The sequence below is a fragment of the Tupaia chinensis genome, unplaced genomic scaffold, assembly GCF_000334495.1.
Source record: "Tupaia chinensis unplaced genomic scaffold, TupChi_1.0 Scaffold139331_1, whole genome shotgun sequence".
In the NCBI taxonomy this organism is placed as follows: Eukaryota; Metazoa; Chordata; class Mammalia; order Scandentia; family Tupaiidae; genus Tupaia; species Tupaia belangeri.
This window is the reverse complement of record NW_006199220.1, coordinates 753,455-766,375: the sequence shown is the minus strand read 5'-3', so window position 1 is coordinate 766,375 and position 12,921 is coordinate 753,455. Positions and strand designations below refer to the sequence as shown.

Genomic DNA, 12,921 nt, shown 5'->3' with positions numbered 1-12,921 from the left:
CACGACCTGCGCTTCTGTGGGAGCCTTCTCTTTTGTGTCAGAGTCAATTCTATGTTGGACTTAAGGAATTTTAATGTTGACAACCAGGATTTCTCTCATTCAAGGTATGATTTATGGTATCTTCTAACTGTGTTTTCTTGATGAAATTGATATTTTCTAAAAATTTTTCTTTCTTTCTTGAGAAAGAGAGAGAACTAGATACTCCAAGAAGAATCTCCATGCCCGGATCTGCCCCTAGTCCCAGCTGGCCTGGGCCAAGGGCATGCATGTCCACGTCTGGCACTGAGGGCAGTCCTGGGGCTGGGAACCAGGACCTTCCTCGTAGGGGTCCATCACACCACCACTGTGTCAACACCTCACTTCAGGATGGGCCAAGGGCATGCATGTCCACGTCTGGCACTGAGGGCAGTCCTGGGGCTGGGAACCAGGACCTTCCTCGTAGGGGTCCATCACACCACCACTGTGTCAACACCTCACTTCAGGATGGGCCAAGGGCATGCATGTCCACGTCTAGCACTGAGGGCAGTCCTGGGGCTGGGAGCCAGGACCTTCCTCGTAGGGGTCCATCACACCACCACTGTGTCAACACCTCACTTCAAGATGGATATTTTTAAACCACCACTCACTTTAAAGCTGGTTCCTTGGTGCTTGAGACGTTTCCAGTAGAAAGTATTGTAGCTGGAGTGCTGCAGGACACGCCACTTTCCACAGTTAGCTCAGTGTCTGATGCCTCGGAGCTGACACTCTTTGTTAGCAGGGAGAAAAAGTGCTCTTGCGTAGATTTCTCATAGTCAGTGTTGCCTTTAAGGGAGACTTTAAGCTGTTTTAGTTCCCTGTCTCACTGACAAAAACAGTGAATATTAGATTACATTTAAAGTATTGCATTGATCCGACCAATAATTCTGGCATTTTACTGTAGAGTATTCACATATAATTTTCAGTATGAATTACTGCTCTGTAATTATGACTCTAATTATCTTTTTATACTCTGGGTCAGTTCATTAAAACTGTGCTAGTCAGTGCCTAGCCTTTTATCTTGCTCATACTTCCATTGTCACAGCCTTTCGGCCCAAGTGCTCATCTTTACGTACTGAATTGAGTTTGCCTATAGCTTTCAACCCGCTCTTTTATACATTCAGACATGTTTTCAACCTAAGTGCATTTGCTGTGCTTCGAGAAATCTTTAAATACTTTAAGAAAATAATTTAAGCTATTACTAGCAATACTAAAGTAAATTTCAACACTATTTTAAAAAGTAAATCTTTACTTCAAGGCTTAAAAGCTTTCTCTTTTTGTTTTTAACAAGAAAACTACATAGCTTAGGATATTCATCTATCCTAAAGTAATTCTGAAGGAAAGAAATAGCATAGTCAGAAGATCTGTTTGGTCTTTGCACATACATAAGAGGAGGTAAAGGAGAGGGAGATGGAAAAATAATAAAACAATTTTAAAACAGAATTTCTAATATTATTAATGATTGTATTAAGTTGAATCATGTCCTCCAGAAGGCAAAGTCTGCATCATAACCCCTAAAATATGTAAATAAAGCCTTATTTAATAGTCTTTTCAGATGTAATCAGTTTAAGATCTTGAGATGAGATCTTTCTTGATTACCTGGTATGCCCTAAATTCAATAATAAGTACCTTTATATTTTTTTAAAGAATTATTTTAACTTATTTATGTATTTATGTATTTTTAAAATGTTGAACAGAAAGAGACAGAGAGAGAGAGACAGAGAGAGACTGACAATGCAAGTTGCCAGGTCCAGGGCTTGAACTGCGATGAGCCATGTGGGAGTCCAGTGCCTTTAGTCACCACGCCACCTGCTGGCCCCAATAATAAGTACCTTTATAAAACAAGAAGACATCGACAGAGAAGGCCATATGATAAAAGCAGGGACTGGAGTGACACAGTCAGAATTTCAAGATATGGAAGGGCTTATGCCATTTGAGGATTTCGGTGTGTTTTTTTGGTGTGTGTGTGAATGAAATGCAGAATATTAAAAGATTCACACAAAAGTTATGAGGCCTAATTTATGACTTACAGGAAACATCTCTACTGTACAGAAATATTGGGTCTTTTGAAAAGTCGTGATTTTTTTTTAATACAAAAATGCATGACGACGCTCCTGACGACCCACTGTACTGTAGGTATGAGAGGCAGGATTGTGCAAGCCAAGAGACTATTGGTATGTGCAGGGTGTTTGCCCCAGAACGGGGAGGCCTCTAGGGTGAGAAATGGCCAGGTCCAACATGATTAGGCTGGGCCGGATTAAGGGTGTGAGTTGTAAATTTCTGAAACGTCATCCTTTCTGAGTGACTTGGCATCCTCACAAGCGTGTGAGTGCCGTGTTGGTGACTGGATGGGCCAGGGTGATAAGGCGTCTTTGACGTGAGTTCCCCTCCTTGTGCTCCCTTGGTTGTGACCCAGCAGAATGTAAGTGCACCAGTAATAATCTGTCATGCCAGGGCCAGCAGGTGACATGGTAGTTAAGGTCACTGGATTTCCACATGGCCAACCGTGGTTTGAGTCCTGGACTTGGTGGCTTGCCCCCTCTCTCTCTGATCAAACTGGAAAATCATAATAATAATAAAGTTAAATAAAATAATTCTTAGAAAGTCTTTTGCTTGTGTATTCCACTCCAACCCTCAATGAAAGTACTTGCTCATGTGTCCTTGCTCTCTCCTGACGCCTCATCTTGGGACAGTGGCTCCCTCAGAACTCCTCTCCTGTGTGGCTTGCCATGTCTCTTGGCTCTAGGACCTGTGAGAATCATAATTCCTTTAATTTTGCATGCCTTGCTGGGTGTTATTTCTGTTGGCATGATCCCCAAAGATCCCACAAGGAGGTCTTACTCTCCCATTTATAACACAGGATGGAAAGAAAAAGGGAGGAGTCAACTGTGATCCATGTATTTTGACTGTCTAACTGGAAAAAAATGCCACCATTACCTGGAATTTGGAAGACCACACATAAAGTAGATTTGGAAAGATAAGATTATGGGCACACTGGCTTTCACATCTTTATTTAGCATCTAAAATGTTGAGTAGGGAGTCAAAGACATATTGGACTGAAATTCAAAGAGAGGTCCGGGGTGGAGAGTCATTAGCATATTGGTGATATTTGAAACAATGCAATTGGCTAAGATCACCATCAAAGTGTCACAATGAGGGAAAAATAAGAAGCCTAAGAACTGAGAACTGGGGCACTCCAAAGATTTACCAAACTGATGTAGTAGGAAAAAAACCAGAATTTTTTCATTTTGGGAAGTCAACAGAAAAATAAAAAGTTTTTAAGGAGGAAGGGAGATCAATCAGACTGCTGACAGTCAAGCATTACAGTAGCTATTAAATGAGTATTGGATTTGGCAATGCAGGCGTCATTGCTGACCTGACAGGAACAAGTTTGGTGGAATGGTAGGGGCAAGATCAATATTGGAGTGAATTTAATAGACAATTGGCAGAGAGGAACTGGACAGAAAATATATTGACAGCTCTTTCATGAGATTTAGCTGTAAAGCGAGCAGAGAAATGGAACAGTGATTGAAAAAGTGGACGTATCCATTTTCTTTTTTTTGAGAGATTGTTGCCATAAGCATGTGTGCTCGCCAGAAAGACAGAGAGAAACAGAGAAACAGAAAGCAAGAAATCATTCCCCAGGGCGGGTGGGATGGCCACACCACAATCCCTTCTTCATTCTCCTTTTGGGATTTTGGGCACCCAAGCACAGATGCCGGGCTTGACTTGAAAACCACTAGGTCTGGGATTTGAACTGTGGTCAACTACATGGGAGTCCAGTGATATAACCATTGCACCATCTACTGGTCCCCAAAATCATTTTTTAAAAATAGAACAATTAGCAAGGTCATTTCTCATAGGAATAATTTAACAAAGAGAAAAACTTGATTCAGGCATGCAATCAAGGAGTTCTAATGTATCGTAGAGGGAGTGAGGAGAAATACACTTTATAGTGTGAGTCACATCTTTTGTCATTTCTTAGGAGAAGAGATGCGATTGTCTGGCTCTAGAGGCTGGTGGATACTGAAATGTAACAGTGAAAATTTCTTACTCTTTTGATTTTTCTAGTGCAACATAAAGCAAGATAATCAATTGTGAGTAAAGATGCATAGGCATGATCAGATGATTGAGGGTCAGATGGGATGTGATATTCATCAAGAGTGAAAAATTGAAGAGATGTAGACACATGATACCATCATTGTGCAGCATTGGAAGGGCACGTGGAGAACCTGGGTGTGAATTTGACCTGAGACCAGGTACGTGCTTCCCCAGCTGCTCTCAGCTCCGTGAGAGCAGGCCCCGAGCGGTGAAGTGCCTCAGGAGCAGTGGTCTGCCCATCTCAAGGGCCGCGGATAGTCTATTGTGGTTCCCCAGTGCTCTGTTTAGTTTAGTTTAGAAACGCCTTTGCTACTGGTCAGTTATGCTGTAGGCCATCCCTCCACATGAGTGACCGGCTCAGGATTCGATCAAAGTTATGCATCTTTGCACACAGTGCTATCAAAGGAGCCTTGTGACCTTCCAGGTTCATCACGTCAAGGACACAGGGAGGAGCGTGGTGTACTATGGCAATGTTGATTTTCCTCTTTTGCTTCAGGTACTGTCTCCTAGATTTCCCCACTGTAAGCTGCTATTTCCATCTCTCTAAGTAGTAACCACCACATGTGGGGAGGCCATGCCAAGACCCTACTTTTTAATATACTTTTTTCCACTAATTCAGCATCTTTAATTATTTCTTGCCTGCAATAGTTATTACTGTAATATTGACATAATGGTGATCTTCTATTTCTACCATTATTTCCATGTTTATCAGTAAGACTCCTACTGCAAGAAGGATGAGCTGCCCCTTCTTCCTCATTTATTTATTTAATCAATTATCTGTGTATATAATAATAAACTAATTTATATAAATATATATAATTACCAGAGGGTGCATGCGCTTGCCAGAGAGAGACAGAGAAATGGAGACAGTGGGGGCAGGAAAAAGCACCCTCCAGTGGGACATGGTAATGGTGCCCTCCCTTCTCCTCCCATTTCGTCATCCTTTCAGGATTTGGAGTACACATGCACACGTGCCCAGAGTATTTTTCAAGCTGTTGGTGCCAGGATTCACACTGCAGTAAGCTGTCTGGGGTTAATGCCTAGGCCATGGAACCAGCTTGATGTTTGTAGTTTTTATATGTTATAACCAAATACTATACCTATTCATATTGTTGCTCAAATTGTTTCATTTTTAGCCATTACGAGCTCCGTCAGTTTGTCCCCGTGTTCAAAGCCATAACCGGATCACATTTTCACTCTCTAAATCCCATCACAATAACAGCACATGAATTCATGGGGCACGCAGATCATAGCGAGGAACTAAATGTATTCCTTTCCTGTTTGTCTCATTTCGACTGTAATTACAAGTCAAAATACCTGGCTTTCTTGTGAATGGACAGGATCTTAACAAGGATTACGAAACTGCATGAGGCTGATTTTAAAAGTTGATACTTCCTCTAGAAAAAAAGTCCCTTCCTCATATGTCTCCTGATTTTTGCTTTGTTTCTGTTTTTTTTCAGGCTACATAGGAGCTTATGTGGCATGACTTGCTTATCCAAATAACCATATAAAGTTGCGTGTATGTGGATACATTAAGAATTCATTTAATTAAACATTCAAAAAATTCAAAGAAGCTTTGAATGTCTGACAATGTGAAACAACTTTGACATATATACAATATATTGTAATATTTATAGCAACTATTTTAGAAATAGTATATTTCTATTGATGTGGAAGAAACTAACCTGAGCATGTTTGCTTCCTAATATTCAGAAATTTGTATTATTTTTAAAAACTTGCCAGAGGGCACAAGTGCCAACCAGACAGAGAAAGAGAGGGAGGGAAAATGAGTAAACACCCCTCAAAGGGGATAGTTACACTACACTCTCTTCTCCATTTCTCCTTCCTTTCAGGATTTTAGGGCGACACACACATTTTCTGGGCACATTTTCCAAACTGCCAGGTCAGGTCCTCAAACTGCCTTAACCCGTCCCTATCAGCTGGCCCAAATTTGTAAATTCTTAAGTTGTTATATAATATTGTTCTATCCTACCTTTTATGAGAAATCGGATGATTTAGATGATCTTTTAGGCTCCCTCTTATCTTCTAATTTGCTAAGATATTTCTTCCCAATTCTAGTTATTTTCTTATAGAATCCAATAAAGGTTGCTACATTATGCAACTTTGGTGTGTGGATGGGACTGATGTGCAATAAAAAGATAAGACGACAGTTGTTTAAGGACCATACTCTCAAATATTCGAAGAACATTCAAAGTTAGTATCTTAATTCTTGTTTTTGATCGTGAGATAATGCAGGATTAAATACTTCATTAATACCATAATTTCAGACCCATTTTCTAGTTAACAAAATACAAAATAAAGCAAAACCTTTTCAAAGTTCAATTTTTATTCAGTAATAGTCTTAAAACTTGGCTTTCTTTTTTCCTGACAGTTATTGACCTTTCTTGCAAGAGATTATTAGCTAAAGGTCGCTGCTTTTTTATTTTGTTACCTTAAAGCTAAAGAATTTATTATCTCATTCTTAATACTATGGCAGATCATTTTCTTCATGGGCTGTGTAGCACATAAATAATGCAAGATTTAAAGTCTTAGAATTCCTTTATCAGCAGATAGCAAAGTACTTTTAAAAATCCTTTTCTGGCTTGAGGTAACGGTCTACTTTTATGCTGAATCTACTCAGGGCTTTGTGAACTGCTTCCGTAGGGGAGACAAAGCGGTGATTCTGGGCGATTCTGAGAGTAGACTTACCACAGGGAATCCATCAAATTTATTAGCAAAGAGAATTGATGAAAATGGAACTTGAGTGTTTAAGATTATAATTCAGAATGAATCTACCTTCTTTTATTTCAATACTGGGTTTCTGTCGTGGCTACTACAACACGAAATAAATTGGAAATGGAAATGGATCTCTGTATTGTAGGAAGGGTGGAAAGGAGCCACATGACTGGTGCTCAGTAGAAATATTTTTGCATCTGGAACAGAATGGCCATATTTGCTTTCCTTAGTAGAGTTTAAATGAAAAAAGAGACAAGAAGGTTATGACTGACAGAAATATAACACATTTTTCAAATGCTACAAGTTCTATTACCACCCCGAAGAGGAGAAATAAAAGGCAATATTACACTTTTTCAAATGCACGCACTGGAACACTGCCAAATAATATGTGACGAATTTTGACTTGCTTTGAGATGGTTATAAACAGAGAGTTGAAAACATCAGCAGTTCTGCCTCTAGAAATTCAGAGGCCAGGTTAACCTATTTATTCTAAAATTCATTTTTACTTTAAAACACTTTTAAGAACTGGCTTATTCACTTGATTCCCAAGCCTCCTTAGGTTTGACAGATGTTAAATCTCAATAACCCAGAAAAAAATAAAAATCTTTAATTAATCTGTATTATTTTATGCACTAAATGTTTGAATGTCAAATTCCTAGTATTGAATAACAGTAATAATTAAAGAACAAAATTGCAATAAGAAATAGTGTAAATTAAATCTCATACATGTAAAGTATAATGATTATGGGTACTAGAACAAAAATTTCTAATAAAAAATTATTGTTTATTCATGTATTTGCCTCAGGTCTCTATTTCATTCTCAAATCCAGCAAATAAAGCCAGGAAGGGAAATGCTGGCATGTTTTTCAAATATTTTCAACATATCGTAAAAGCAACACTGACACTCAGATGGACCAGATTGAACCCAAATTCAACCAATAAAACACACTATAGATTGCTTGATCTTTTATCCCTTTCCTACTCTTTCAGAGCACAAGAAAAATGGAGTCACCAAAGTTTCAACTGAAGTTAGTGATAGCTCAGGTCTTTTACCTGGTTTGACTAATTTAACATCCTAGTTTTAAAATAAGAGTGTGGGCCAGCAGAAGGCATGGCGGCCCGGGTTCCAAATATCACGTGGTTGACTCTACAGTTGGAGTCCCAGATCAGGCAGCTTAAGAACCACACTGGGAGTGTGTGCATATGTGCCCCAAATCCTGAGAGGACATGGAGGAGAAGGGGTTACAGCATGGTCAGCCCCCTCGGGGATGGCTTCTCTGTCTCTCTGTCTCTCTTTGGCAAGTGCTGGTACTCTGAAGCAAAAACCTAAAATAAATATTAAATTGCTTCATATCTGGTAAAGTTGAGATTTTTATAACTTCATTTTTAATTTGTAATAAAAGTTTACAACTTGTTTTTTTCAAAAAAAAAAGTCAATAAGCTGTAAGCCCCTGTTAATGAAGGTCTTAAATAATTTAAATAAATAAATAAATAAAAGGAAACAAGTGAAAGCAGTATAATTTATCTCTCTATACCTATTAACATCTATACCAAAAATTTTAAGTAGCTCTGAACCTTCTATCAAAATATCAATGGGATATGGTTATTATAAATAATTTAACATAAAAATTAATTTTATGTTATGGAACAAAATGTTGTGAAGTCACAGTAATTACTTCATTTAGAAGTACTTTAAACATAACAAAATATTCTTGGGACCAGCAGAAGGTATAATAGTTATTTCACTGGACTCCCATGTAGTCAACTGTGATTCAAGTCCCGGACGCGGTGGCTTGAAACACACACCGGGTGCTTGTGAGTAAGTGCCCAAAACCGTAAGAGGAGAATGGAGGAATAGGGATTGTGGTGTGGCTATTCCCCCTGGGAGTAATTTCTCATTCTCTGTCTCTCTGTCTCTCTGATGAACACATGCACTCCATGGCAAAAATTCCCCTAAAAAATATGTTTTCTTAGCATAGGAAGAATGAAGCTTGGAGATAGGTATTTAGTTAGAGGAACAGTTCAATAGAGACAGACAAAACAGGAATATTTATAATTCAAGTCATGATTAAGTAGGAGGTAAATAAAGATACAAGCGATGTGTTAAAGGATTTTCTGAACAAAATGTAACTTGGCAGAGATGGAGGGATATATAGGAATGTCTAAATAGTTATGAATATTGACTAGCTACATATTTTTATTCTATGGGAGTCTGAATAATATGTTATAATGGAATACACTATGGGGCAAAAAATGATGGAACCAAATAAGGGATTTTATGGTATGTCAGATAAATAGAAATATGAATTTGTGTTTATTTAAATGTGGAAATATTATTCCACAAGTATGATAATATCTCTACTGAGCCTATTAGCATGGTAGGGAACTGTGTTTCACACATTACTGACAAAATAGGACATAACCCTTGTGCTCTAAAAGCAAATGCTGAAAGCTGTTGAAAAAGGAAAAAAGAAAATCTTTCATGTAAATATGCTCTGAAGCATTTTGAAGAAACAGATCATTGACTTGGTGCAAAAGCTTTTCCAGCCTATCATGTAAACACACATTTAATGACTTTGTAAATTTCAGGTCAATGGTCCAATAGACCAAAAAGTGTTGGAGCTGTGATAGTGCATTCTGCAAATGCATATTTAGGGAATTTAAAAATTGCAGATTATTGACTTGATTATTGATGCAAAGTAGGCATTGCAGTTTATCAGGTAATTAAATATCCTATCATAAAACTACATTTATAGAATGCACTCACAGTTTATGAGCAGAATTAAATGTAGTATCACTTTTAAAACTATTTGATTGATTTAAAAAAACATTAAGTATATGTATATCTTTCATGAGAGAGAGACAAAGAGAGAGAGAGAAAACTACCCTCAATGGTCTACCTCTTCACCATCACCACACCCTTCCCAGTCTGCCAGGATTATGGGTTTGTAATCCCACGGTGCTCCCATGAGCTAGACAGCCAAGCTCATTTTCTTCCATCAGGGTTTAGCATGGCTTGAGTATAATTAATATTGCTGGGCCATGCTTGATTTTTACACTCCTTTTGATACTTCTTTTGTTCTTCCCATGTTTCTTTCACATATAAATATGTTCGACTACAACAAATCTATAGAATTTTACACATTTTCATATGGATTTTCAATAAACTACATAAATAAAGTATCAAAAATATTCATTATGTTGTGACTTCATCAATCATAATTGAGGTAGTGGGTTTGGATATATAAAATATATCTATTATAAAATAACTTGAAATATCTCCTTTTGAATGTTCTGTCAAATACATTCATGTTTTGAAGTTAATAAAGGACTTGAGTTTTATCTCTTCTCTATTAGTTGAGAGCTTAAGCATGCTTTCCTGTTTATGCTGCCCATAACGGATTTATTCTGTGTTGATGAACATTTACATTTTTAGTGATAATCGGAGTGATATCTGTTAATATGAACCTAATTCATTAATTTACACTATAATCAGCCACTGGCTAAACATTATTTTGTCCACCAGAAGACCTGTGTTAGTAAAAGTAAAATTAAGGTGTGGCATATTTTCAAAATATAATTTAAGAATGACATTTGCCCCTGTATGAGTTTTCTTTTGAAATTCACATTTAGCTTTGGGGTCAGAGTGAAGAAGCTCTGAATCAAATGAGGTTTCATATATTAGTTATCCAAATAAGTAAAACAACAAATATAACAAAACCCTTCAAGTCCAAAAGAAATATGGTTACAGGTGATACCTAAAACATTTTCCAGAAATGTTTCTTATTATTTAAAATAATCACACAAAGAAAATATTACCATTTGTTTTTATATGTCTGTCTATCTATCTATTTAGGTTTTGCAACAGGGCACTTGCACTCACCAGAGAGAGGAAATATGAGAAATCATCCCCGGGGGATGTTCACACCAAAGTTTCTTCTCCTCCATTCTCCTCTCAGGATTTTGGGCATGCACACGCCCAGGGTATAGGTCAAGCCAGGTCCAGGACTCAAACTCTGGTGAGTCATGTGGGAATCCAGTGCCTTAACTACCATGCCATCTGCTCGTCCCTTGACATTTCTAAATTAAAGAATATTTTAAGCATTTACTAAATACTTTCCTAAACTTTAAAAATAAATATACTCAGTATTTCCATAAGTTCTACTTGTACCAATTATTATGTGGGAATTGGCCCATCTTTTCATTCTTTTCTTTTCTTTTTTTTTTTTTTTTTGGTTTGCACTTAAATTATACAACATCTTTTTTAAAGGGAAATACCTGAGTACCTTGTTGCCTAATATCATTTTTAGAAATAATTCTTCCCAAAGGTTATGATTATGTGAGTTTCCACACCTGATTTCCAGCCTACCTCTCCTGCTCAGCTCTTTGCAGGCCCATCACATAATGGTGCGGCACCAGCTGGCCCAGAGGCTAATGCGCTCAGCTCTGACAACTCCTCTCTGCCTCAGAGTCTTTAGTTAGCTTTCCACCCAAAAAACTCTTCCCAAATGTGCTAGGCTTTAATATTTCAAAATGAATGAAACCCCATTTCTTTTTTGCAGGTACCTAAAATCAGGACTCTCTGTTATCTTTCAGATGTGACTCTTCTTTTAGTTCATGAGTTCATCTAACTTTCCTTCCTGACTCTATTTCATCTTCTTGGAAAAAAAAAAATCAATAGAAGTCTGCCTACCTTCTTGTTTGGAAATGATGCATCTTGATTTCACATTTGACTATTTTAAAAAGAGATAGTTAAATACACTGTTAATTTGGTGACATCTTAAGTTTGGTATAAGACACAATATTCTTTGAGTGCCCAGGGTGCCTAACTTCATGTAGATATTTATGTTTTATTATTATTAGTTTTTCATTCAGGGAGGGAAGGCATTGGCATTGCTGTTAGGAAGATGACAAAACTGTGAATAAAGGTTGAATGTAGGTTAAAGTTTTATAATGAAGAATGCCAATAATGCCATTTAGTAATTAAGGTCCTTTATGTCACTTAAATAAGGTATTCAACATCAGTAATTCCTCACTCCTTCCGTGCATTAGAATCACCTGGAGAACTTAGACACAGAAACCCTCAGAGTACCCTAGGTAATTTGGTTTAGGTGGGAATTAGCCAGGGGCATTGTGTTAAAAAATTTTTTTCGGGTGTTTAATGTGCAACTAAGCCTGAAGAAAATTTACTCCAAATTTTGTTATTATTTATTAGTAAGGTAAAATCTTTGGTACTTCATGAAAAATTTTGAGTTTGAATATTCTTCCATTTTTATTTGTCAGAGCTGTTGTTCACTGCTATCTCTTCAGAACATAAAATACTTTGGACATAATGAATACCCAGTATTTACTGATTTAAGAAAATAAGAATAAATGAATAACTTTAACACATTTATACTCCATTTACCACTGTTGATTATTCTACTATTGACAATATCTCATAATACTATAACAAAACTATGTTTTATGAGTTTCTGAATCATTTCGTGTTCTTATTTTGCTCTAATGATTTTCAGTCTTTAGTGCATCACAGATCAACTGGAGACTGACTGAAACACAGATTGCTGGGTGTCTCCTCCAGAATTTCTGATGCTCTGAGTCTCGAGTGAAGCATGGAAACCTGTACTTCTAACAAGTTCTGGGGGACAATGACGCTGCTGGTGAGGAAGCCACAGTTTAAGGACTGCTTTCACACGCAATGTCCTCTTTTTGAAATCTCTGAACCTTATCCAAGGACCTTCACAAAGATCTGACATACCCTACCTGCTGATGTGCTTGGCCCTCATCAAATTGCCCTACAGAAGTTAGGATTAGGAACCTCACCACGGTTGTATGGCTTTTGCTACTCGTGTGGGTAATGACATCCTTTATCTCTGACCCAGGAGTCTGATGTTTTCTGCCAGTATCTGGTATTTATTAAACTGTGGATTTAAAATAGGATAAATGCTCTGATGAGTCACAATTTTCAACAGTAGATATGAAATAAAACCTCAACTCTAGGATTTTAATTCTTTATACCATGATGAGCAAGCAGTTTTCTTTATTTGTTGTATCGTAACATTGACATTG

General features: G+C 37.4%; 1 long non-coding RNA gene across 1 annotated transcript in view; it reads left to right on the top strand.

Moving 5' to 3' along the window:
* The window catches only part of LOC102499126 (uncharacterized), a 43,354-nt gene that overhangs the window by 21,240 nt on the left and 9,193 nt on the right, over positions 1-12,921 (top strand). Inside the window, exon 2 of the long non-coding RNA XR_336494.2 lies at positions 12,369-12,512. This is a non-coding gene — a long non-coding RNA (uncharacterized LOC102499126). The remainder of the gene's footprint in view (positions 1-12,368; positions 12,513-12,921) is intronic.